Source organism: Caretta caretta, chromosome 3 (assembly GCF_965140235.1).
Source record: "Caretta caretta isolate rCarCar2 chromosome 3, rCarCar1.hap1, whole genome shotgun sequence".
Taxonomy (NCBI): domain Eukaryota; kingdom Metazoa; phylum Chordata; order Testudines; family Cheloniidae; genus Caretta; species Caretta caretta.
In genome coordinates this window covers 178,377,341-178,404,019 of record NC_134208.1, presented here as the reverse complement: position 1 = coordinate 178,404,019, position 26,679 = coordinate 178,377,341, and the positions used below count along the sequence as shown (strand labels likewise).

Genomic DNA, 26,679 nt, shown 5'->3' with positions numbered 1-26,679 from the left:
GCCACATTTGCAGCAGCATTGGGAGCGGTGCATTATGGGCAGCTATCCCACAGAGCACCTCTTCCCATTCTGGCGCTGTGGCTTGTGGGAAGGGGTGGGGGATGCGGGGCATTCTGGGTCCTGTCCCAACGCCCTGTGATGCATCGTTTTGCATTCCAGCAATCCCTGTGCTTCCGTCCACGTTTGGTGCCACCTTTCAACCATTTTTGTACTGCGTGCTCTGTCTTCCCTTTCGTTCTGCGGGAATGGATCCCAAAGTGCTGAGGAATATGCTGATGGGTCTCACCAGCATGTCATGTTTGGCAGTCAAGTTACTCTTTAAGCGACAAACTGACAGTGAGGAGTCTATGTTAACTTGTGTAACGCATATGACGCAAGATTGCTTGTGGCATTCACGGACATGCTTACCACCGTGGAACACCACTTCTGAGCTCGGGGAAACAAGCACTGAGTGGTAGGATCACATCATCCGGCAAATCTGGGATGACAAGCAGTGACTGCAGAATTTTCAGATGAGAAAAAGCCACTTTCATGAGACTGGGTGATGAGCTTGCCCCCACCCTGTGGCACAAGAACATGCGGTTGAGAGCTGCCCTGCCGGGGGAGAAGCAGGTGGCTATTGCAATCTGGAAGCTGGCAACTCCAGACAGCTACTGATCAGTCGCTAACCAGGTTGGAGTGGGAAAGTCAACCATTGGAATCGTGTTGATTCAAGTTTGCAGAGCCATTAATCACATCCTGCTCAGAAGAACCGTGACTCTGCATGACGTGGCTGGCTTTGCACAAATGGATTTCCCTAACTGCGGAGGGGCGATAGATGGGATGCATATTCCAATTCTGGCACCAGCCCACCTAGTCTCAGAGTACGTTAATCGGAAATGGTATTTCTCTATGGTTCTCCAGGCACTCATGGATCACCGTGGGTGTTTATTGACACTAACGCAGGCTGGCCCAGAAAGGTGCATGACGCACGCATCTTTCGGAACACTGGCCTGTTCAGGAAGCTGCAAGTTGGGACTCTTTTCCCAGACCAGAAGATCACTGTAGGGGAAGTCAAAATGCCAACTGTGATTTTTGGAGACCTCGCTTACCTTTTCATGCTGTGGCTCATGAAACCCTACGCAGGGAGCCTTAACAGCAGCAAGGAGCAGTTCAACAACCGGCTGAGTTGGCGCAGAATGACTGCGTGGAGTGTGCTTTTGGCCATTTAAAGGGCCACTAGTGTTCTCTGTGTGGGAAGCTGGACCTGGCCAATGACAACATCCCCGCAGTTATATCCGTGTGCTGTACCCTCCATAACCTTTGTGATGGGAAGAGTGAAAGATTCACTCAGGCATGGAACTCGGAGGCTCAACACCTGGAGGCTGAATTTGAACAGCCAGAGAGCAGGGCTATTGGAGGGGCCCAGCACAGGGCTGCAAGAATTAGGGATGCCTTGACGGAGCAATCTGAGGCTGAAAGCCACCAGTAATGTTTGGTGCCCTGCACGGGAGTAGGAATCTGTTTGCTACACTGACTTGCAGTGCCTGTTGCTTTCCTGGGCTAAAATATCTTTTAATTAATACAATAATAAAGAATGTTTTCAAAGCCAAAAAAGCCATTTATTGAAAAGAAACCCAACTGTTTGGGAAACAGAATGGCTCAATCACAGATTTGAGTATGTCCTGTTTTCATACTCCCCTTCCTGTCTGGAGTGCTGCACTTCAGGATGGCTATACTGCATGGTGATGGGGGTTGAGTGCAGTGGATAAGGGTTGTTTGCAGGGCTGGGTGGTGAAGCTACAGGTGTTGGAAGCAGCTGGTGGTGATAAGAACCCAGATGTTAGGTAAAGTGGGTTGGAAGTGACATGGGGGCACAAGGAAAAGAGTTTTGGGACAAGGGCTGCGGGAGAGGGGACAGATGGTAGTGCTCCACCTGCATGACTATGAGCACCTGGAATGAGTCTGCTTGGGCATTCCATAATGCTCATCAGCCACTTTTGGTGCCGGCACTCCACATTCTGCTGGCGGAACCTCCTTTTGCTCTCCCTCCACTCTTGCACTTTTTGATTATTGTGAAGGGACTGATGCATTACTTCATGCAGCATGTCCTCTTTGCTTCTACATGGCCTCTTCCTAATTCTTTGGAGTCTTGTGGCCGGTGATAACATGGACGGCTGAGATCTCAAGGTTCCATCTGTAAAGGCAAAATGCAACACTTAACAGAGGCAGCATTGTTTACACCAGACAGAGCAATGATTCACCCATACTTAAAGACAAGCACAGCCTAAACAAGAGCAGAATTTGCCTGTCCCAAAGCAAGCGCACATAACCCACAGGAGCCCCAAATTGGTGAGTAAGCACAGAGTTGAGGGGGACTGATTGTTTCACTGCCGTACTGTCCTCTGGGGCTCTATACCTTGAGGAGAGCCAACAGCTGCAGGGGGCCCCTATACTGAACACTGTCCCCACATTTTCAACAGGAATTTGTCCTGGAAGATATCTCACTGCTGATGGTGACCTGGGAAGCAAGGGAGGGTCTTCTACTACAATGCGGCTTCCACCCTGGCCCATAGGCAGCTTGCCAGTGTGCAGCAATGGTGTTACCCCCCCCCCCCACGGCACAGTGGTGCAGAGATGTTAGCCTGACTGGGACAAGGAGCACAGTAGCACTCCCAAGGAACTTGCACAAGCGCATTGCACAGCTTCTGCATGAGACCTTTGAAGAAATCACTGAGGCGGACTACCGTGATGTGGGAGAGCACATCAACGTCCTATTCCGCATCTAGGCATGCATACAGCCCTAACCCTCCTCGCCCCAAGAGCCTGCACCGAATAACTTCCTTCCCAAAATAAAAGCCACTTACCGGGCACGTCCTCTGGTTTTTATCCTTCCCCAAGCACCGGCCACTGCGACTGGCTACCTTCCTCCTGGCTTGAGAACAGCTCCTGGCTGCATGCATCTAAGGATGCTGGGGTGTCCTCCTCCTCAGCACCCTCACTCCTGCTTTCCTCCTCCTCCTGCTGCCTTGTTGAACTGGACTCTGAAGTGTCCATGATGGTCTTCAGAGTGGAGGTGGGGTCGCCCCCAAGTATTGCATCCAGCCCTTTGTAGAAACGGCAGGTTATGGGGGTAGCACCGGAGTGGCGGTCTCCCTCACGGACTTTGTGGTAGGCACTCTGCAGCTCCTTCACTTTAACACTGCACTGAAGTGCGTCCCGGTCATGGCCCCTTTCCATCATGTCCCTTGATATCTGCCTGAAGGTATCTTAATTCCTACGGCTGGAGCAGAGCTGGGACTGGACAGCTTCCTCCCCGCAAACACTGAGGTCCAGCACCTCGCCATTGCTCCATACTGGGGATGGCCTGGCATGTGGAGGCATGGTCACCTGGAAAGATTCGCTGAGAGCTCTCTATGGCTGGCTGAGCAAACAGGAAGGGGATTATCAAAATTCCCAGAGAATTTAAAAGGTGGGTCTGATGGTTGGTCACCTGAGGGCAGGGCAGTAGAGTTCAAAGTGATGACCAGAGTGGCTAGCACAGGCATTGTGGGACACTTCTGGAGGCCGATCAGAGTACACTAACAGACCACAGCGTCCACACTGGTGCTGTGGCGCTCCAGTTAAGGTGCACCAAGCATTATGCCTCTCATGGAGGTGGATTACCAGGAGTTTTCCAGCTGCTGAGTCAGACCACTCTACGTGCCTTGCCAATATGGACGTGTCATGAGTTAGGGCAGCCAAGGCTGCTTTAATGCACTCTAACTCGCAAGCGTAGCCATGCCCTAACAGACAAAGAAAGGACTTTTGGATAAATAGCCTGAGTTTAAACTGACCCAGGTCCTTCTTTCTGATACAGCAACAGAGAACTTTCTGTCCGAGCGGGGACCCCAATCCTTAGGGAAGGGTTGAAAGGACTGACACCTGCCAGAGCATGAGATTTGGAACTGGGGTGACCTCTGGTAAGCTTTTTAGTATGTGTTTAGGTTCCTATATTTTAATTTTTCTCTGTAATGCTTTAATCTTAAGAATAAATATGCTCCCTTTGTAAAGGGATGCATGTGTGGTATCCTGTAACTGGGCAATTACATGGTCATAGCCTTTGGAGAGAATAGCCTTTTAGGGACTTTTTGCTAGGGAATAACAGTACAGGCAGGGAACTATGCAGCCTGAAAACCCCCCAGTTAGGAGCGGGAGAGGTACAAGCACGAGAGGTAACAGCTGAGAACCAGGAGCATAAGAGTGAGTGTCCTTGCTAGACCATGGCAGGGAATACAGGTGTAGCTAAGAACATAAGAATGGCCATACTGGGTCAGACAAATGGTCCATCTAGCCCAGTATCCTGTCTTCTGACAGTTGCCTATGCCAGGTGCTTCAGAGGGAATGAACAGAACAGGGCAATTACTGAGTGATCCATCCTGTCTTCCACTCCCAGTTTCTGGTAATCAGAGGTTATGGATGCCCAGAGCATGGGGTTGCATCCCTGACCATCCTGGCTAATAGCCATTGATGGACCTATCCCCCATGAACTTATCTAATTTTTTTTTTAACCCACTTATATTGTTGGTATTCACAACATCTCCTGGCAACAAGTTCCATAGGTTGATTGTCTATGTAAAGAAATACTTCCTTCCTTTTAGTTTGTTTTAAACCTACTGCCTATTAACTTCATTGGGTGACTCCTGGTTCTTGTTATGTGAAGGAATAATTAACACTTTTTCTCCATGCCATTCGTGATTTGATAGACCTCTATCATATCCCCCCTTATCTGTTTTCCAAGCTGAAAAGTCCGTCTTTTTAATCTCTCCTTTATATGGAAGCCGTTCATACCCTTAATCATTTTTGTTGCCTTTCTCTACTTTTTTCCATTTCAAAAATCTTTTTTGAGAGGGGGAGACCAAAACTACCCACAGTATTCAGGGTGTGAGAATACCATGGATTTATACAGAGGCATAGGCGCCAACTTCCCCTCTAGACTCATAAATATTAAGGTCAGAAGGGACCATTATGATCATCTAGTCTGATCTCCTGCACAATGCAGGCCACCGAATCTCACCTACCCACTCCTGCAATAAACGTCTCACCTATGTCTGAGCTATTGAAGTCCTCAAATGATGGTTGAAAGACTTCAAGGTGCAGCGAATCCTCCAGCAAGTGACCCATGCTACAGAGGAAGGTGGAAAAACCCCCAGGGTCTCTTCCAATCTGCCTTGGAGGAAATCTCCTTCCTGACCCCACATATGGCAATCCGCTGAACTCTGAGCACGTGGGCAAGATTCACCAGCCAGATACCCAGGAAAGCATTCTCTGTAGTAACTCAGATCCCACCCCTTCTAACATCCCATCACAGGCCACTGGGCCTATTTACCATGAATAGTTAAAGATCAGTTAATTGCCAAAATCATGTTATCACATCATACCATCTCCTCCATAAACTTATTGAGTTTAATCTTGAATTCAGATAGGTCTTTTGCCCCCACTGCTTCCCTTGGAAGGCTGTTCCAGAACTTCACTCCTCTGATGATTAGAAACCTTCGTCTAATTTCAAGTCTAAACTTCCCGATAGCCAGTTTATATCCATTTGTTCTTGTGTCCACACTGGTACTGAGCTTTAATTCCTCTCCCTCTCTGGTATTTATCCCTCTGATATATTTATAGAGAGCAATCATATCAGCCTTCTTTTGGTTAGGCTAAACAATCCAAGCTCCTTGAGTCTCCTTTCATAAGACAGGTTTTCCATTCCCCGGATCATCCTAGTAGCCCTTCTCTCGCCAGGGGTGCTCAATCCCGCCCTTCCCCCAAGTCCCTGTCCTGCCTCTTCCCCGCCATCTCCCCTAAGTGCACCCCATCCTTGCTTCTCGCCCTCTCTCCCAGAGCTTTCCACACTACGAAACAGCTGTTAGCAGTGCGTGGGAAGCGCTGGGACAGAGGGGGAGGAGTTGGTCAGCGAGGTTGCCGGCAGGTGAGACAGCGATGACAGGCAGTGAGAGCCAGCAAGTGAGACACCAGCAGCACCCACTAATTTTTCTCTGTGGGTGCTCCAGGACTGGTATTATGATATGTACTGTCTTATTATCTATTCATATGGTTCCTAACATTGTGTTTAGCCTTTTTGATTGCCACTGTGAATAGAGCAGATGTTTTCAGAAAGCTATCCACAATAACTCCAATTACTATATAATATTCTATAATAAAAATTGGCTGAGTGATAACAGCCAATTTATATAACAAAAACACAGAAGATTAGGGTTGGAAGAGACCTCAGGAGATCATCTTGTCCAATCCCCCATTCAAAGCGGGACCAACCCCAACTAAATCGTCCAAGCCAGGGATTTGTCAAGCTGGGCCTTAAAAACCTCTAAGGATGGAGATTCCAACTCCTCCCTACATAACCCATTCCAGTGCTTCACCACCCACCTAGTGAAATAGTTTTCCTAATATCCAATCTAGACCTTCCCGCCACTGTAACTGGAGACGAGTGCTCCTTGTTCTGCCCCATCCCTCTAATAATTTTTGTTCCCCTCCCTTAGACTCTCCAATTTGTCCACATCCTTTCTGTAGCGGGGGGCCCAAAACTGGATGCAATACTCCAAATGTGGCCTCACCAGTACCAAATAGAGGGGAATAATCACTTCCCTCAATCTGCTGGCAATGCTCCTATTAATGCAACCCAATATGCCATTAGCCTTCTTGGCAACAAGGGCACATTGTTGACTCGTATCCAGCTTCTTGTCCACTGTAATCCCCAGGTCCTTTTCTGCAGAACTGCCGCTTAGCCAATCAGTCCCCAACCTGTAGCAGAGCATGGGATTCTTCCATCCTACATGCAGGACTCTGCCCTTGTCCTTGTTGAACCTCATCAGATTTCTTTTAGCCCAATCCTCCAATTTGTCTAGGTCACTCTGGACCCTATCCCTACCCTCCAGTGTATCTACCTCTTCCCCCAAACATAGTCATCTGCAAACTTGCTGAAGGTGCAATCCATCCCATCAACCAGACCATTAATAAAGATGTTGAACAAAACTGGCCCCAGGACAGACCTCTGGGGCACTCCACTTGATACCAGCTGCCAGCTAGACATCGAGCCATTGATCACTACCCACTAGATCAATGATTTAGCCAGCTTTCTATCCACCTATCTCATCCAATCCATACTTTTGTAACTTGCTGGCAAGAATGCTGTGGGAGACCACAACAAAAGCTTTGCTAAAGTCAAGGTATATCACACCCACCGCGTTCCCCATATCCACAGAGCCAGTTATCTCCTCATAGAAGACAATCAGGTTGGTCAGACATGACTTTCCCTTGGTGAATCCATGCTGACTCTTTCTCATCACCTTTCTCTCCTTCAAGTGCTTCAAAATGGATTCCTTGCGGACCTGTTCCATGACTTTTTTTTCCAGGGACTGAGGTGAGGCTGAGCAGTATGTAGTTCCCTAGATTCTCCTTTTTCCCTTTTTTAAAGAAAGGCACTACATTTTGCCTTTTTCCAATTGTCCGGAACCTGCCCCAATTGCCACAAGTTTTCAAAGATAATGGCCAAGAGCTTTCCAAACACATCAGCCAATTCCCTCCGCATCCTCTGATGCATTGGATCTGGACCCATGGACTTGTGCATGTCCAGCTTTTCTAAATAGTCCTTAACCTGTTCTTTCACCACTGATGGCTGCTCACTTCTTCCCCATACTGTGCTGCCCAGTCTAGGAGCTGACCTTGTCTGAAGACCAAGGCAAAAAAAGCATTGAGTACTTCAGCTTTTTCTACATTTGTCACTAGGCTGCCTCCCCTATTCAGTAAGGGTTCCACACTTTCCCTGACCACCTTCTTGTTGCTAATGTACCTGCAGAAACCCTTCTTGTTACCCTTCACATCCCTTACTAACTGCAACTCCAGTTGTGCTTTGGCCTTCCTGATTACACCCCTGCATGCTCGAGCAATATTTTTATACTCCTCCCTAGTTATCTGTTCAAATTTCCTTCTTGTACGCTTCCTTTTTGTGTTTAAGCTCACCAAAGATTTCACTGTTAAGCCATGCTGGTCGCCTGCCATATTTACTATTCTTTCTGCACATGGGGATGGTTTGTTCCTGTACCCTCAATAAAGCTTCTTTAAAATACAGGGGGACTCCTTTCCCCCTCATACTAGCCCATCAGATGGGATCCTGCCCATCAGTTCCCTGAGGGAGTCAAATTCTGCTTTTCTGAAGTCCAGGGTCTGTATTCCACTGCTCTTCTTTCTTCCTTTTGTCAGGTATCCTGAACTTGACCATCTCATGGTCACTGCTGCCCAGGTTGCCACCTACTTCTACTTCCCCTACCAATTCTTCCCTGTTTGTGAGCAGCAGGTCAAGAGGAGCACGGCCCCTAGTTGGTTCCTCCAGCACTTGCACCAAGAAGTTGTCCCCAGCACTCTCCAAAAATGTCCTGGATTGTTTTGTGCACTGCTGTATTGTTCTCCCAGCAGCTGTCAGGCTGATTTGAAGTCCCCCATGAGAACCAGGGTTTGTGATCTGGAACCTTCTGTTGTCCGAAGATATCCCATCATTTTGTGTGTTTCATTGGGATTATATTTTCCAATGTGCACTACTTTACATTTATCAACATTGAATTTCATCGGTCATTTTGTTTCCCAGTCACTCAGTTTTGTGCCAGCCGGGGTCAAACTCTCAGCCTTGGCCAGCACTACAGCGGAACTCTCAGCCCTGGCTGGAGCTCTGAGCCCAGAGCCCCTCCACTGTTCTGACCCTTCCACCCGTGGCCCTGTCCATAGCCCCGTCTATGGACCCACCCCATTCTGCCCCAACTCTGCCTCTTCCCCTGAGGCCCCACCCTTCCTTGTTCCATGGCCCCAGGACCATAGTGGGGAGCAAGAGCTCCTCCAGCCCCAGGGCCATGGCAGGGGAAAACTTTTCCAGGGGCCCTAAATCCACCACTGCCCCCCCTTCCTGGCAGCAAGAGGTTAGGGGAGACTTAGCCTCCCCCAGCCTCCATTACATGCCTCCCATAATTTCACCCATATTTTTTGTGGCTTGGTGGGAATTTTGCTTGGTCACACACTACTAGTTTTTTAGAGTTAATTAAAAGAAATTAGCTACATTACTCTCTCTTTCATGTAATGATTCAACTACTAAGATCTTGATCCTACAAACACTTATGAACATACTTAAAGTCAATTGGACTGCTCATGTACTTAAAGTTATTGGAACAGGTCACATGAGTAAAGTTAAGCATGTGCTTACTGAATTGGGACCCCCATACAGCCCTTTTCTTAGTTCTGGCTTTCTCAGTTCAGAGTGTTCTAGAACATGACTTTTTCAATACTTTAAAAAAAACCCACTTATAGTACATGTCTTTAGAGCATAAGAAAAGATGGGGAGGTTTTAATTTCTCAGTGGAGCAGGTAACAGTTTAGGAGAAAAAAGCACACAGGCTTTATATATATAATTTAGTCGGTACAGGTTCTTTCTGTAGTAACTACACTGCACCCCATGCAACCATTAAAAAAATTTAATCTTTTGCACCATCATGCTTAAGTATCAGTGCGTCACATTGCACCAATTTTAATCAAACTTATTTTCCCCCCAGTAAATTGGTCCTGTGCTCCTCTGTCTGTTATGTGAACTGTACAAAATACTTTGAGATTTTAATCCCTGCAACAGAAGTAAAGAAAAACAATATTATATATATTTTATTTTTATTATTGAGGCATTTGTCACTGTTCAGGTTGCAACAATCATTCTATTCTAAGCCTTACTTTGCCTCAAACTATAACCTTTGGTAGGAATGAACTATTATTCTGATCTATTTTTTTTTGTTTACAGTATTAGGAGAAAAGAAATAGCTACATTTCCCAAATGCTAGAATAAAGAAGTTGCACATGCAAAGCAACCACCACCAACCCTCCTCAGAAATTTGAAGAAAAGCTTTCCATTTTTTTTTTCCTTCAGCCCTCTCTCTCTCTCTCTCTCCTCTAAAAAGGAAAACTGTCAAATTCTTCAAGCATTATTTGGCTAGATCCCCAAACTAGGTAAAAGGTAGTTTTACTGTTAGACACACTGGTGCATTTTTGCTAAGGGTATGTTTACACTGCAAACATAAGTCAACCTATATTAGGTTGACTTACAGCCACTGCAGTAGTGCATATCTACACTACCCTGCTTGGGTCAGTGCTGCGCATCCTGACCGAGAGTGTTTTCACCAACCTAAGAGGGGCACTGTGAAGAGCTGAGAGCCCTGTGTCTCAGATCTGCTGGCAGCTCCCTGCCAGGAGCCTGGCTGACCCACAGGCTCCTTCTGCTCCCCGTTCCCCACCAGGAGTGGGGGGAAGCTGCCTGGGGCTTCTCACCCCCTACCACATTCCCTGCCAGGCATAGGGGGGAAGCCACCCAGGGCTTCTCACCACTGGGGAGCAGGGTCTAGCTGCCATGGCTTCTCAACCCCTCCACCTGCTTCCCACAGGGAGCCAGGCAGCTCACCCAGCCATGAAATTGACAAGATTGCCTGACTCCCAGCTGGGAGTAGTGTCTGAAGCCCCCCAGGTTTTTCACGCTAGCTCCCAACCAGAAGCGGGTCCAGCTCCCTAGGGGAGCAGGGGCTTTCTTGTCAATTTCACAGCTCCTGCTGTGAAATTGACAAAGCCAATGTAAAGGAGACAGTGACTAAAGATACTGCCTTGCCCCAACTACACCAACATAAGCCTTACACCACTTGTGGAGGTGGAGTTAGTATGTCAGTGTAGTAGGGCACTTACATTCGTGGGAGGAAGGCTGTAGTATAGACACTGACATAATTAGGTCAACATAAGCCAAGTATCAGAGTAGCAGCCGTGTTAGTCTGTATGTATGCTCATCAACCACAGTAGTACCATTATTGTAGGTTGGCTTCAAGCTGCTTAGAGCAGGAGATGCTGAACAAAACCTAAATTAAAAGCAGAATGGGATCATCACAAAGGGCTGGTCTACACTACACAGTTAGGTTGACTGATGCACCTGATTTGGTGGCTAGAAGAATGGCGTTAGCCATATCCATAAGGTGGGCATTGGGGCTGCTGTCCTCTGGCCTGGCCGCACTGATCCAGCAGTCCATCCAGGGCCTCCCCTTCAAAGGCACCGCCCTATTTTCAGATCAAACTGACAGTAGCCTGCATGGACTAAAAGATTCTAGGGCCACTCTGCGCTCTCTGGGCCTTTATACCCCTGCAGCCTCAAGGAAGTGCTTCAGGCCTCAACAACCTCAAAGATTCAGGGGCCAACCCAGGGCCGAGTCCTATAGACCCTGGAGGTGCTTCAAGCCCCTGCCATTCCTTCAATACCCAGTCGCTTCGACCCAATCAGGCTCTAGCCATCGCTCCCCAGAAAATAAGCAGGCATTTTTAAGGTGTGCCCAAGGGCAACTTCCAAGTCTTCAGCCAAGATCCAACCTATTATTTTCGGACTGTCCATTGCCCTACCTCCCTTCCTGGGACACTATAACATCAGATCAGTGGGTGCTCAGCACTGTAGCAGTGAGATATACCCTCCAACTTATTTTTATCCCTCCTTCCTATCCCCCATCCACATCCCTCTTCAGGGACCCTTCTCACAAGCAACTGTTCATTCAGGAAGTACAAGACCTCCTACAGGAAGGGGGAAAGGTTTTTACACCCGTTACTTCCGCATACTGAAGGCCAAAGGGGGTCTATGACGCATCCTGGACCTCCAAGGCCTCAACAAATATCTCAAGAAGTTGAAGTTCCACATGGTCTCTCTGGCCTCCATCATCCGCTACCTGGATCCTGGAGACTAGTATGCTGCCCTCAACTTAGAGGACGCATATTTCCACATTTGTCTTCTGTGGCCACAGAAGATTCCAAAGGTTTGTGGTCAGTCACTACCTGTTTGCAGTGCTTCTGTTTTTGGCTTAACAGCACCAAGAGTGTTTACAAAATGTATGGCCGTAGTTGCAGCTTACCTCAGGCAACAGGGTATTCAGATCTACCTGTACCTTGACAATTGGCTCATCAAGGGTCACTCAAAGGCACAAGTCCAACATAGCATTGCGGTCATGTAAGCCACCTGCCATGCACTGGGTCTGTTGATAAATGAACAAAAATCAGCGCTGGTCCTGGTACAGAGGATAGAGTTTAGCGGGGCAGTCCTCAACTCTACCCGAGTCAGAGCTTTCCTGAGAGATTCCGAGCAACTTCAGATCTGATTGCCCGAGTCTCCACTCACCACAGCCCAAGTATGCCTCAGACTGCTGGGGCACATCGCAGCATGCACCTATGTAGTTCAGCATGCAAGACTGCATCTCAGACCACACCACTTGGACAAGTTCCTCAAAATCCCACCACAAACTCTTACCTCCCTGGTACAGTAGCTGAAACCGCACTATATAACAAAAGGGGTTCAGTTTGCGGCTCCATGACCTATGGGGTTCCTGGTGTTGGATGCGTCGGACTTGGGGTGGGGAGATCTTATTGCACCTCAGAACCCAGGGCCTGTGGTCCCAAGAGAAGCTGTTGTTACATATAAACATCAGAGAACTCGGGGGCATCTTGCCTGGCTTGTGAAGTGTTCCTTCCCCAGCTATCTGGAAAAGTGGTACAGGTATTGATGGACAACACAGCATCAATGTTTTACATCAACAAACAGGGGAGCACAGTCGCCAGGCCTCTAACAAGAGTCCCTTCACCTGTAGGACTTCTTTACCCAGCATGCTCTCCATCTGGAAGCTGCGCACCTTCCAGCAGTCCAGAATGCGTTAGCAGATCACCTCAGCAAGTCTTTCTCCTCCTGCCACGAGTGGTCCCTCCATCTGGAGGTTGCCCACACCATCTTCCAGAAGTGGGGAAACCCCAGGTGGACCTGTTCACTACCAAACAAAACAAAGTGTCACCGGTTTTGTTCTCTACATGGCTTCGACAAAGGCTTGCTTTCAGATGCCCTTCTCCTGTAATGGGGAAGCTACCTCATGTGTGGCTTTCTGCCAGCCCCCCTCATTCACAAGACACTCCTGAAGTTCAAGAGGGAACAGGCATGAGTCATTGCTCCACCATGGCCCCTTCGCCAGCGTTGTTTCGGCATGCTCATGGACTTAGTGGTGGCAACCCCACAGGCGCTCCTGAACCACCTGGGCCTACTCTTGCAGGACCACGGATAGCTGCTGCACCCGAACCTTGCCTCCCTGCACCTGACAGCATGGATGCTGCATGGCTAAGCCTCAAGGAGTAGGCCTGCTCCACACATAGAATCATAGATGACTAGGGTTGGAAGAGACCTCAGGAGGTCATTAATCCAACCCCCTGCTCAAAGCAGGACCAACCCCAACTAAATCATCCCAGCCAGGGCTTTCTCTAGCTGGGCCTTAAAAACCTCTAAGGATAGAGATTCCACCATCTCCCTAGGTAACCCATTCCAGTGCTTCACCACCCTCACAGTGAAATAGTTTTCCTAATATCCAACCTAGACCTTCCCCCCCCCCACTGAAACTTGAGACCACTGCTCTTTGTTGTGTCAGCTGCCACCACTGAGAACAGCCTAGCTCCATCCTCTTTGGAACCCCCCCTCAGGTAGTTGAAGGATGCTATCAAATCCCCCGTCACTCTTCTCTTCTGCAGACTAAATAAACCCAGTTCCCTCAGCCTCTCCTCATAAGTCATGTGTTCCACCCCTCTAATAATTGTTGTTCCCCTCCATTGGACTCTCCAATTTGTCCACATCCTTTCTGTAGTGGGGGGCCCAAAACTGGATGCAATACTCCAGATGTGGCCTCACCAGTGCCAAATAGAGGGGAATAATCACTTGCCTCCATCTGCTGGCAATGCTCCTATTTAATGCAGCCCAATATGATGTTAGCCTTCTTGGCAACAAGGGCACACTGTTGACTCATATCCAGCTTCTTGTCCACTAATCCCCAGGTCCTTTTCTGCAGAACTGCTGCTTAGCCAGTTGGTTCCCAGCCTGTAGCAGTGCATGGGATTCTTCTGTCCTAAGTGCAGGACTCTGCACTTGTCCTTGTTGAAGCTCATCAGATTTCTTTTGGCCCAATCCTCCAATTTATCTAGGTCACTCTGGACCCTATCCCTACCCTCCAGCGTATCTACTTCTCCACCCAGCTTGGTGTCATCCGCAAACTTGCTGAGGGTGCAATCCATCCCATCATCCAGGTCATTAATTAAGATGTTGAATAAAACTGGCCCCAGGACCAACCCCTGGGTCACTCCGCTTGATACCGGCTGCCAACTAGACATCAAGCTGTTAATCACTACCCATTGAGACCGACTATCTAGCCAGCTTTCTATCCACCTTATAGTCCATGCATCCAATCCATACTTTTGTAACTTGCTGGCAAGAATACTGTGGGAGACTGTATCAAAAGCTTTGCTAAAGTCAAGTCTTTAAGGTGCCACCAGACTCCTTTGTGGCTAAAGTCAAGGTATATCACATCCACTGTTTTCCCCATATCTACAGAGCCAGTTATCTAATCATAGAAGGCTATCAGGTTGGTCAGGCATGACTTCCCCTTGGTGAATCCATGCTGACTGTTCCTGATCATCTTCCTCTCCTCCAAGTGCTTCCAAAATGGATTCCTTGAGGATATGCTCCATGATTTTTCCAGGGACTGAAGTGAGGGTCTATAGTTCCCCAGATTCTCCTTCTTCCTTTTTTTAAAGATGGGCACTATATTTGCTGTTTTCCAATCATCCACACAGATTAGAGGGAGGGATAGCTCAGTGGTTTGAGCGTTGGCCTGTTAAACCCAGGGTTGTGAGTTCAATCCTTGAGGGGGCCATTTAGGGATTTGGGGCAAAAATTGGGGATTGGTCCTGCTTTGAGCAGGGTGTTGGACTAGATGACCTCCTGAGGTCCCTTCCAACCCTGATATTCTATGATCCAAAAGGTTCTCTTGGAAAGTAGAAAACCCTCCACCAGGGCTACTTACCTGGCTAAGTGGAGGTGCTTTACCTCCTGGGCATCCAAATGGAATCTTTCTCTAGCTCAGTCATTTCTACAATCCATCCTGGAATACCCTCTTTACCTAAAGCACCAATGTCTGGCACACTCCTTGATCAAGGTGCACATGATAGCCATATCAGCTTTCCACCCTCACATCCAGGGCAGATCTGTCTTCTCGCATGCAATGGTGATTGGATTCCTTAAGGGCCTGGCTATAGACTTCCTGCAGATTCACGATCCGGTTCCCCAATGGGACCTCAACCTGCTTCTTTCTAGGCTTTCCCTTCGAGCCCCTGGTGTCCTGCTCTCTCCTGCATCTGTCGTGGAAGGTCGCCTTCGTTGTAGCCATCACTTTGGCGAGACGGGTCTCTGAGATTAAGGCTCTAACCTGGGGAACCCACTTATACAGTGTTCTACAAGAACAAGGTCCAGCTGGTGCCCTCACCCAGCCTTCATGCCAAAGGTGGTATCACAGTTCCATGTCAATCAGGATATCTTCCTGTCAGCGTTCCTTCCAAAGCCTCACAATTCCAACGAGGAGAGGTGTCTGTATACTCTGGACATCAGACTGGCTTTCTACCCAGAGCGAACCAAACCCTTCCATAGATCTACTCAACTTTTCATTGCAGTGGCTGAGAGGATGAAGGGACTCCCAGTGTCATCCCAGAGAATTTTGCCCTGGATCACATACCTGCTATTAGCAAGAAAATGCTACACCTCCGCCAATAGTGACAGTTCATTCAACAAGAGCACAGGCGTCATCAGCAGCTTTCCTGGCACGTGTCCAGATCCAGGATATCTGCAGAGCAGCAACATGGTCATCCATTCATACTAGGGATGTAAATATCATTTAAAGTTAACCATTTAAATTAAAAGTGTATCATTTAACTGGTTAACCGATTAAAGGGAGATGGCCTGGGGCTGCTCTGGCCGACCCGGGGTTAATGGTTAAACGGTAAGACTAATGCTTACCATTTAAAATTTTACAACCTTAGTCCATACCTTCGCAAACCACTATGCCATCACTCAGCAGGCCCGAGATGATGATGGCTTTGGCAGAGCAGTGTTACAATCCACACGTCCGTGAACTCCTGCCCACCTTCAGAGGCACTGCTTGTGAGTCACCTGACATGGCATGGACATGAGCAAGCACTCTAAGAAGAAAAATGGCTACCTACCTCTCGTAACTGTTTTTTGAGATGTGTTGCTCATGTCCATTCCATGACTCTGTTGGAGTTCTGGCAAGAAGGAACTGAAGGAGGGGAGCAGCGGCACAGGCTTAGCACCCACCAGCAGTCTCCCTATCAACGCCTCTCCCTCCCCCAGTGCTTCCTCCCTGCCTGCCAGCAGGCCCTGCCAATCAGTTCCTCCCAGTGCCTGCCATCTGCCACAGATCAGCTGTTTTGCGGTGTCTGGAGGCGCTTTGAGGGGGGGAGGGAGGAGCGAGGGCAGGAAGAGGCAGGGGCGGGGTGGGGCATTGGGGGAAGAGGTGTAGTGGGATCAGGGCCTGGACAGAGCCAAGTGAGAGCACCACCCAGCAGATTAGAAACTCCGCGCCTATGGGCGGTGGCACCCTTTTTACCAGCACGTATGTGTGTGACTTCAGAGGGTGCTCAAGCTGGCCCTACAGATACCACTGGGGGGAAAAACTTCCAGCCCCAGTGCATGTGGTGAGTATACACACTTGAGATGGAATGGACATGAGCAACACATCTCAAAGAACAACAGTTATGACAGGTAGGTGACTGTTTGTTTGTTTTTTTACCATCTAGACAGAACTAAACTGTCCTGTAATATAACCATGTTATTCATACTTCATAGGGATACTACTTAGGGTCAGTCAGTTTCCAACTGGAGACTGTCAAAGTAGATTAGGCTATGCATACTTTCTTGACAGAAATTCCAGTACCAAGAGGTGTTACAGCACATTCCAGTAAGTTTAAGATGGCCTCAAATGCATATCTTTACCAAGTTGGAGGCAGACAGGCTGTGCACAAGCTACAATCAACACTGCTATCCAGAAAGTTCTGTAATGGACATGTTTCCCCTATACTCTGGGCTGGTGGAGGCAATGATCTCCAAGAATGTGAGTTACTAAAATAAATAACAATTCTATCCACAAATATCTTAAATTCCTAAATGAGCACTGTGATGTTCTGTAGCTCGGGGGAACACCCAGCACTCCCATGTTCATTCTTATAATATGATTGTGTAGTATCTAATGCAAAGTTTGTCATGTTGGGTGTCTTCGGAAGTCTCATGATGTACTGAGCATTGTTATAGTAATCTTATAGGCTGTAACCTCATGTATATAATTATGAAGCTGAAAATGTGTCCTCATGGCTTAAAGCAAGCCCAGGCAAAAACTCTTCAGAAGCAGTTCACACCTCATCAGGGCATGTATGGGACAAACTCAGCCCAGCCTCATAGGAATAAAGGACACTGGCTTAGGCAACAACAAAGGATCTGTTGGACTCTCGAGTGAGTCACCCCCTTCCTTTGGTCAGTTTTGGACTGCAGTGAGGTAATGGTCACCTGACTCTAAAGGGTGGGGGCAAAGCCAAGAGGGAAGAAAGGACATGATAAAAGGGAGAGATGTATGTGATGCTCTTCCTCTCTCTTCCACCTCCATCTTCAGCCATCACCACCAAGTGACTGAAGCACTGATCAAAGGCGAGAGCCTGGCTGAAGAGCAGCCAGCCAGCCTCTAGTGAGAAGCATCTAAGTTTGTAAGGGCATTCAAAGTGTTAAGATCAGCTTAGAATGCGTTTTGCTTTTATTTCATTTGACCAAATGTGACTTGTTATGCTTTGTCTTTATAATCACTCAAAATCTATCTTTGCAGTTAATAAAAGTATTTGTTTATTCTACCTGAAGCAGTGCATTTGGTTTAAAGTGTGTCAGACTCCCCTTGGCATAACAAGCCTAGTACATATCAATTTCTTTGTTAAACTGATGAACTCATAAGTTTGCAGCGTCCAGCAGGCATAACTGAACACTGCAAGATGGAGGTTCCTAGGGTTGTGTCTGGGACCGGCGATATTGGCTAGTGTCATTCGGTTGCACAATCCAAGGAGCAGTTTACATGCCAAAGGCTGTGCGTGAACCACCCAGGATTGGGGGTTCTCACAGCACAGCAGGGTAAGGCTGGCTCCCAGAGTCAAGGATTGGAAGGACTGAGCAGATCACCAGTCCAGATAACACCAGAGGGGAACATCACAAGCACAAATATAGAAATCTAAACACACTCATACAGTTTATAGAAAAAAATTTACAGATGGATTTATGTACTGAAAACTTAAAGCATTAAAGTACTTAACATTTAAACACAACAAGCTCTTAGCTATGACCCAGAATCCTCCCAAGTTCTTCAAAAATTTAAATAGCTGAATATGCTCACATCTATAGGATCAGTGCACTGGATGTAAGAATTTCTCAATCAAGTCCTTAAAGTTGAAAAAAAAAAAAGTTTGTTATGCTATCTCAGCCATAATTGCTTTGTTTATAAAAATAGTGAGGGTTTAAGGAGCTCCGTAGTAGTAGGGACTCTTTTCTTGTATAGTTTTTTCTTAAACGGGGAAATTCCTACTCTAAAAATCTTCATTAAGTTAAGGTTAGTGAACTAGTTAAGGTTGTTAAAGTGATAACTATAACCTGTACACAAACTATATAAACAAGAACATTATAATTAAATCTTGGGAGGCATGTATAGCATCCTGCTATATTATGTATCAGCCCTGGTCTGCACTGTGGGGGGATCAATCTTAGTTAAGCAACTTCAGCTATGTGAATAACGTAGCTGAAGTTGTCATACTTAGATTGACTTATCATGGTGTCTTCACTGCAGTGAGTTGACTGCTGCCGCTCCCCCGTCGACTCTGCCTGCGCCTCTCATTGAGGTGGAGTGTAGGAGTCGACGGGAGAATGCTCAGGGGTTGATTTATCGCGTCTAGACTAGACACAATAAATCGATCCCCGCTGGATCGATCGCTGCCCGCCGATCCGGGCAGTTTTAGTTTAGTGTAGTCCCAGACAACAAAATCCACTAAAGGAACTTATATAAAAAGTATACACAAATTCCCCACCTCCAGTTATGCAAAAATCCAGCCTTTCGAAGCTATACCCTGAGGAGTAGGCCTTTGTCTGCTGATTACCTGTTATATAATGCCAAGATTAAGGGCCCAAACTACATAAAGGAAAGTGTAAACTATTCATGGTGGATCTAGTTCTGAATCTGAGACAGTTAAGAGCTTGTAACCACAGGGAACCTCCTCTTTCCTCTCCCCGCCACCCCCATTGTGGGATTTGAAGGACTGACACTTACCATATCCCCATGTTGGCACTGGGGAGATCTCTAATAAACTTTTAGTATGTGAGCAGGTTTTTATTGTTTTTAATACATTTTCTCTGTAATGCTTTCACCTTAAGAATAAATGTGCTTGCTTATAAAGAGCTTGTGATAATTTGTATTACAGCTATTCATAGTTTTTGGAGAGAAAACAAAGTGCAAATGCAGGTCTGTTTAAGTAGTCTGGCTTGCTGGGATTATCACAGTGTAGGCAGTGAAACATGCAGCCTGAAAAAAACCCATCAGGAGTGAGAAACATGGGTCTCTACCTAAAAGAGGTGACAGCTGAGGACCCGGGAGCCAAGAATGAGTGCCCTGGGTGGACCACAGAGGGGAAATACAGGTGTAGTTGCTTGAACTGTGACACTATCCATGCACATTTTTTTTTCTGAGGGATGCTAAATGTGACAATAAGGTACTGAATATATAATAACTGGGAAAAATTTCCTATATCCAGAAAGAATAATCTAGGGGTTAGGGCCCTAGACCTGGATCTAAGTTCCTGCTCCACTACAAACTTCCTGCATAACCTTTGGCAAATTACTTAGTATATTTCTGCCTCAGTTCCTGATCTGTAAAATGGGGATAACATTGCCCTACCTCATGAGGGTCTTGTGAGGATAAATACATTAAAGACTGTGAGAAGTTCAGATACTGTCATATAAATACCTTAGACTAGTGGTTCTCAACCAGGGGTATGCAGAGGTCTTTCAGGGTGTACATCAACTCATCTAAATATTTGCCTAGTTTTACCACAGGAAACATAACAAGCACTAGCAAAGTCAGTACCAACTAAAATTTCATACACACAAGGACTTGTTTATACTGCTCCATATACTATACACTGAAATGTAAGTACAATATTTATATTCCAATTGATTTATTTTATAATTATATGGTAAAAATGAGAAAGTAAGCAATTTTTCAGTAATAGTGTGCTGTAACACGTTTGTATTTTTATGCCTGATTTTGAAAGCAAGTAGTTTTTAAGTGAGGTGAAAGTTGGGGGGTATGCAAGACAAACCAGACTCCTGAAAGGGGGACAGTAGTCTAAAGGTTGAGAGGCACGGCCTTAGACAGATTTTCTACTCTTGATCTTTATGCAGTCTTCCCATTGACATCAGCGCATTATCCACTGAGTATTGAGAAAAGTACTAGCTGTAGTCTTAAATATAAACACCAAGTACCATGCTTAAAAATAGAATTGGGCCCCCTCCACAGAATGAGTTTGTCACCACCTTCCTCCCAGCCCTAGAGCAGGAGCTGAGCTATTGGGACAAACCGTGTCAGGAGCGGCGGAAGCTTCCTAATAGTGGGGGGGCCACTGGTAGCAGAACGTGCCCCCGCCACCGGTAGCAGAACGTGCCCCCCCCCCACCGCCCCTTCTCCCAAACCTCTGTCCCTATGCCGCCCCTGCACCCCCCTTCCCCAGAGGCCCGGTTCCAACACAGCCTCTTCCCCCTAAGACCCTGCCCCCTCCCACCCATCAGGTCAATAAAAAGTGGAAAGGCATAGCCCTCCTCTTCTAAAAGTGTTCTGGCACACCTGAGCAGTGTGGTGATCCTCAGCACCCCTTTGGGGCTGCTGGCAGACAGACATGATTTACAGCATGAAACTACTTTGTTACATTGGGACCTAGCCAAAATGGGAATAAGTGGCTGCGTGAACTGAACAGAGACATAACATACAGGAAGCATTCATTCTGAGAATTTGGCAGGCCTGGGGATTAATTCTAATTGTTCAGAGGGAAAAAGTCACAGGATTTTAGTTGATAGGTTGGTCATCCAAGACCCCTCTGAAGTACATCCCATTTCCAGGGAGACAGCAGGGCCTATAAGCCAAAGAGATCAGAGAGTAGGTAAATTCTCTTGTTCACATAGAAGTAGCGAATAGTCTCTTTTCCTAACAGACGTGAAAAGCGATCACTCTGTGTTACACAATAGGAATAATAAAAGTAATAGTATTTGTATAATACTATACATTTATAAGCTATATACAAACTATATAAATTAATTAAATCCTCAGAATACCCAGAAAGAAAAAGCAGTACTTGTGGCACCTTAGAGACTAACAAATTTATCTGAGCATGAGCTTTTGTGAGCTACAGCTCACTTCATCGGTTGCATGCAGTGGAAAATACAGTGGGGAGATTTTATATACACAGAGAATTCCACCATGATTTCAACAATTTCCATCCCACCATCAACCTCAGCCTGGACCAGTCCACACAAGAGATCCACTTCCTGGACACTAAGGTGCTAATAAGCGATGGTCACATAAACACCACCCTAGATTGGAAACCTACTGACCACTATACTTACCTACATGCCTCCAGCTTTCATCCAGACCACACCACACGATCCAATGTCTACAGCCAAGCTCTACGATACAACCACATTTGCTCCAACCCCTCAGACAGAGACAGACACCTACAAGATCTCTATCAAGCATTCTTACAACTACAGTACCCACCTGCTGAAGTGAAGAAACAGACTGACAGAGCCAGAAGACTACCCAGAAGTTACCTACTACGGGACACGCCCAACAAAGAAAATAACAGAACGCCACTAGCCATCACCTTCAGCCCCCAACTAAAACCTCTCCAGCGAATCATCAAGGATCTACAACCTACCCTAAAGGACGACCCATCACTCTCACAAATCTTGGGAGACAGGCCAGTCCTTGCTTACAGACAGCCCTGCAACCTGAAGCAAATACTCACCAGCAACCACACACCACACAACAAAAACACTAACCCAAGAACCTATCCTTGCAACAAAGCCTGTTGCCAACTGTGTCCACATATCTATTCAGAGGACACCATCATAGGGCCTAATCACATCAGCCACACTATCAGAGGCTCGTTCACCTGCACATCTACCAATGTGATATATGCCATCATGTGCCAACAATGCCCCTCTGCCATGTACATTGGCCAAACTGGACAGTCTCTACGTAAAAGAATAAATGGACACAAATCAGATGTCAAGAATTATAAAATTCAAAAACCAGTCGGAGAATATTTCAATATCTCTAGTCACTCGATTACAGACCAAAAAGTGGCAATACTTCAACAAAAAAAACTTCAAAAAGACTCCAACGAGAGACTGCTGAATTGGAATTAATTTGCAAACTGGACACCATTAAATTAGGCTTGAATAAAGACTGGGAGTAGATGTGTCATTACACAAAGTAATGTGGAGCACCAGGATTTCCTTAGCTTTTACTACATCCCATGGGTTATATAGGAGCCTCCATCCAACCCTATTCCCTCCATGCAGGGATTGTGGCCAGTGGAGGCATGTGGTCATGGACTGTGGCTATGCCCCTGCCATTTCTCTATCCCCAAACCTCCTCTGAGAACTCTCATGGAACTTGCTGTGGCCAAGCATTGCTCTGTAGCACATGGGGGCTGTGGCGTCTGTCCTCCACAATGGAACTGCAGTGGTTCCTCTGCTTTTCTGGTCCCATGCGAGACAGGTTCAGAATTTGGCCATAAGGAAAAAGTAAAACAGCTGAAGTCTAGACCTGAGACACAAGCACTGTGTTTTGGGTAGAGCATTGAACTTGCTGAACATTTCTCCAATTTCTTTTTTTCTCTGTGTTTGAGACACACTGTTACATGTTTAGAATGGATGTGTCAGTTGTGACTTTATTGGAGAGAATGAACAGAAGAGCCCCTAAAATTATGCAAGGGCTGGATAAAAGAAGTGACTTATAATGAAGGATTGAACTCAAAAAAGATTGAGAGGTGTCTTGATTAGTGTATAAATACTATCCTGGGGGGAAATACTAGGTACTAAAGGGCCCTTTAACAGAAAAAGGCATGGCAAGGACTAATGGCTAGAAGATGAAGCCAGACAAATTCAAATGAGAAAGCAGCCATAATGTAGACGGGTAACTAGGTGAAATTTAATGGCCCATGATATACAGGAAGTCAGACTATATGATCAAATGGTCCATTCTGACCTTAAACTTTGACTCTTACAGGCCAGTTTCTCACTTGTATGTGCCAAATGAAAAAGCAGAGAACCCCTGTTTTACCTTGTGAGGTACAAAAATGGGTCCAACTTCTAGGCCAACAGCCATGGATTCCAGAAAGCCAAGGAGATGATGGAGGCAGGAGCACCCCCATGCCCTTGGTCAGAGCTGCAGCATAGGAGTTAACGGTCTCCCACCCACTGGCTCTTCAGCTACTTCCCACTCCTGCTGGCTAGGGAAGACACCACCACATTTCTAGCTCTGAGCTGGAATAAGCCATGTACAGACCATATATAGGTGTTCTACCACTTTGGAAGAGCCTCCTGAAAGAAGATGGCCAATGAGTGTATGACGCTCACTTTTTCCAAAGGCCATACCAGTCTTTAGGTGGCTCAAAATCACTGTCAAATGCTGATATCCAGCTGTTCTGTCTGCCGGTCCGAGGACCATGTCCTGAATTTCCCCCTTGTGTGCAGGAAGGCTTGTGAGAATTTTATGCAGGCCAAGCATACTGTTAACACTTAACAATCAGACCCATATTTCTCATCCTTCCTCTAAAACGGTTTGTAATAATTGACACTCTGTTTTTGTCACCCAGATTTCGCCTCAATGAATCAGTTCTCTTATCTAATTTAAAAAAATGTTTGCATAAGTCTCCCCCACCCTCGACTCCGCGTACCACCCAATCAAAGCCCCATTAATAGCACTGCAGGCTGAGCTGTGGATTTTGAAGGGGTGGGAATATTGCTCACAAAGTTGAGGGGAACTGAATGGGATCATGCATGTATCACCCACAGCTTCCAGTGGCTGTTGCTGGAATTTTAGGTGCCTGGCACCTCTGCAAATCAGGTGACTCCTATTGGTTACCTGCAGTCAGAAACCACGCTTGAAAACTCAGGTCCTAAGAAATTCATAAATAATGCAGTAGTATGAGGGACCAAAGGAAAAAAAGCACTGAAGGAATATGGGATTAATAGGGCCAGCTCTGTGTGTTTGAGGGCCCATTGTGAAAGATCTCCTCAGCTTTCTTGGAACAATCCCCACTGTTCACCCCACATTGTCCTTTGTGATGCTGCGCATCCTGGAGAAGGCAATAGTTAAAAGTACAATAGATGTGCCAATCTTAAAAGTGACTGGTTTCAGAGTAGCAGCCATGGTAGCCTGTATTCGCAAAAAGAAAAAAGGAGGACTTGTGGCACCTTAGAGACTAACAAATTTATTTGAGCATAAGCTTTCATGAGGTACAGCTCACTTCATCGGATGCATTCAGTGGAAAATACAGTGGGGAGATTTATATACATAGAGAACATGAAACAATGGGTGTCTGAGGAACAGTGGGGGGAAATACTATTATAATTATAATTATTATAGAAAAACTATTTCCCCATGTTTCTTCCACCCCCCACTGTTCTTCAGACATTCTTGTCAACTGCTGGAAATGGCCCACCTTGATTATCACTACAAAAGGTTCCTCCCCCCCTCCGCCGGTAATGGCTCACCTTAAGTGATCACTCTCCTTACAGTGTGTATGGTAACACCTGTTGTTTCATGTTCTCTGTGTATATAAAATCTCCCCAGTGTATTTTCCACTGCATGCATCCAATGAGGTGAGCTGTAGCTCATGAAAGCTTATGCTCAAATAAATTTGTAAGTCTCTAAAGGTGCCACAAGTACTCTTTTCTTTTTGCAGATACAGACTAACACGGCTGCTACTCAGAAACCTGTCACAATACCCAGAGTAAAGTTATATAGATACACAATATCATTCCCTTCTTTGAGGTTAAGAACAAAGTTTTTAAACTAGGCAAGCAACTTCAAAGTTGGGTACCTAGTACAACTAACTACATATTTAAGGACTTGGTTAAGAGGCTTGATTTTTCAGAGATTCAGAGCACCCACAAGTCTCACTGGCTTTAGTGGAAGCTACAGATACTCAACCTGATTTTCAGAGATTCTGTTTGCAGAAGTACGTGAATATGGGTTTACCTGCCTTTCTTTTAACACCCAAGTTTGAAAGCTTAGACTCAAGTGACTTGTCCAAAATTACTAAGAGAACCACCATAAAAGCTGAGATTTGAATTTAGATGTACTAGGTTATCATCCTTAAGCACAAGCCCACAGGGTATGTGAAAGAGAGAGAGAATCTCATTCACAATTCAGGGAGAGGAGCTGGAGTCATTACACACATTATTTCTAGTGGTGAAATCTCTCTGATTTATAGAGTGGGCTACATTTTTTTCTGCACTACATTGAGGGGAGACTCCTTTTTGGTTACTCTGTGTGGGGGAAACTATTGAAAATACAGTGAATGGAGAATCTCTGGATTTTACATCAATGGTACTCCCTGGGATGCTTTTTTCAGAATGACTTTGTAGGGGAAGTCTCTAGATTATATGTGAGAGGGCCCCTTTTGGTCATGATGGGAAGGGGCTGTCCCTACTTCACAGTGCATATTAGAGAACTTCTTTGGAGTATTCAGTGTGGGAGAACCCCTCTAGCCTACAACTGGGAAGGAGACTCTCTCTGGTTCACATGTGGCTGTATCTATACTAGAATTTTTAAAAATCTTACTCTCTCACCAGCATTTGCAGTTGTGACAAAGATGGGAACATTAGTATATACCATCTACCACATTTTTACTATTTAGTGTCTAACTCTGTGCGTCCTCCTCCACACTCCACTCCATCCCCCCCAGCAATTAAAACCTAGTCACAGTTGCAGCCCAAACCCTTGGAGTCATGTGATTACATCAAAAGGGAAAAAGTTTCTTGCTTTTATGGTTGTGAAAAGCTTGAGAACGCGAATCAAGCATAAGGGATGTAGTAATATTTGCCTGAGTCTAAAGTAAAACACTGCTTTCACGACCTAGCAGCTGTTTCCGTTCACCTCAAGGGGGCAGGAGACAGGTAACTGCAAGACTCACTCTCTGGAATTCCCACCAGCACAGCTGCAGTTATGACACCGGAGCGTAGCCACTTGCTACAGACCGAGAGGTTTTCCCCTTGCAGTAAATCCACTCCCTTGGAGAGGTGCTGGCTGCAGCTGCCACGGCGTAGGTCGACCTAAGGACACAGCACAGGGCATGCCACTTCTCCCAGCCCTGAGTGAGGTATCGAGAACCACCGAAGTTCAATACACAGGCGAGGCCTGCGTGGGCGACGAGAGCTGCGGGCCCGACACACCCTGCCCAACCAGCTACAGCCTGACTCTCTGGGAAGGAAGGCAGGGAGCTCTCCTGCCATAGCAACTGCACCGGAGGGGGGACGGAGCCGCAATGCGGTCACGAAGGGCCCAGCTGGCCCTGCTCTGCCTGTGCCACCAGCGCCCCAAACCCCGCTCTGCCGCCCGCCCCGGAGCCAAAGTAGGCGCCAAGCCCCGCCCCCCAGGCGGCGCTGCGGGAGGGCGTCGTTCGAGCCCCGACTGTGCATGTCCGAAG

At 46.7% G+C, this 26,679-nt stretch overlaps 2 long non-coding RNA genes across 3 annotated transcripts; both read right to left on the bottom strand.

Annotated features, from left to right (window-relative positions):
- Nucleotides 1–1,579: 1,579 nt before the first annotated feature.
- On the bottom strand, nucleotides 1,580–26,617 carry LOC125633504 (uncharacterized). Of its 2 annotated transcripts, XR_012667778.1 has the most exons (3): nucleotides 26,167–26,617; nucleotides 2,847–3,086; nucleotides 1,580–2,176 (listed from the first exon to the last, which is right to left on the bottom strand). It is a non-coding gene; the product is annotated as an uncharacterized LOC125633504 (long non-coding RNA). The 2 variants fall into 2 exon arrangements; XR_007355631.2 differs by lacking the exon at nucleotides 26,167–26,617 and having other exon boundaries at nucleotides 2,847–5,748.
- On the bottom strand, nucleotides 9,064–13,290 carry LOC142071636 (uncharacterized). The gene is made up of 2 exons (XR_012667779.1): nucleotides 10,729–13,290; nucleotides 9,064–9,628 (listed from the first exon to the last, which is right to left on the bottom strand). It is a non-coding gene; the product is annotated as an uncharacterized LOC142071636 (long non-coding RNA).
- Nucleotides 26,618–26,679: the final 62 nt, after the last annotated feature.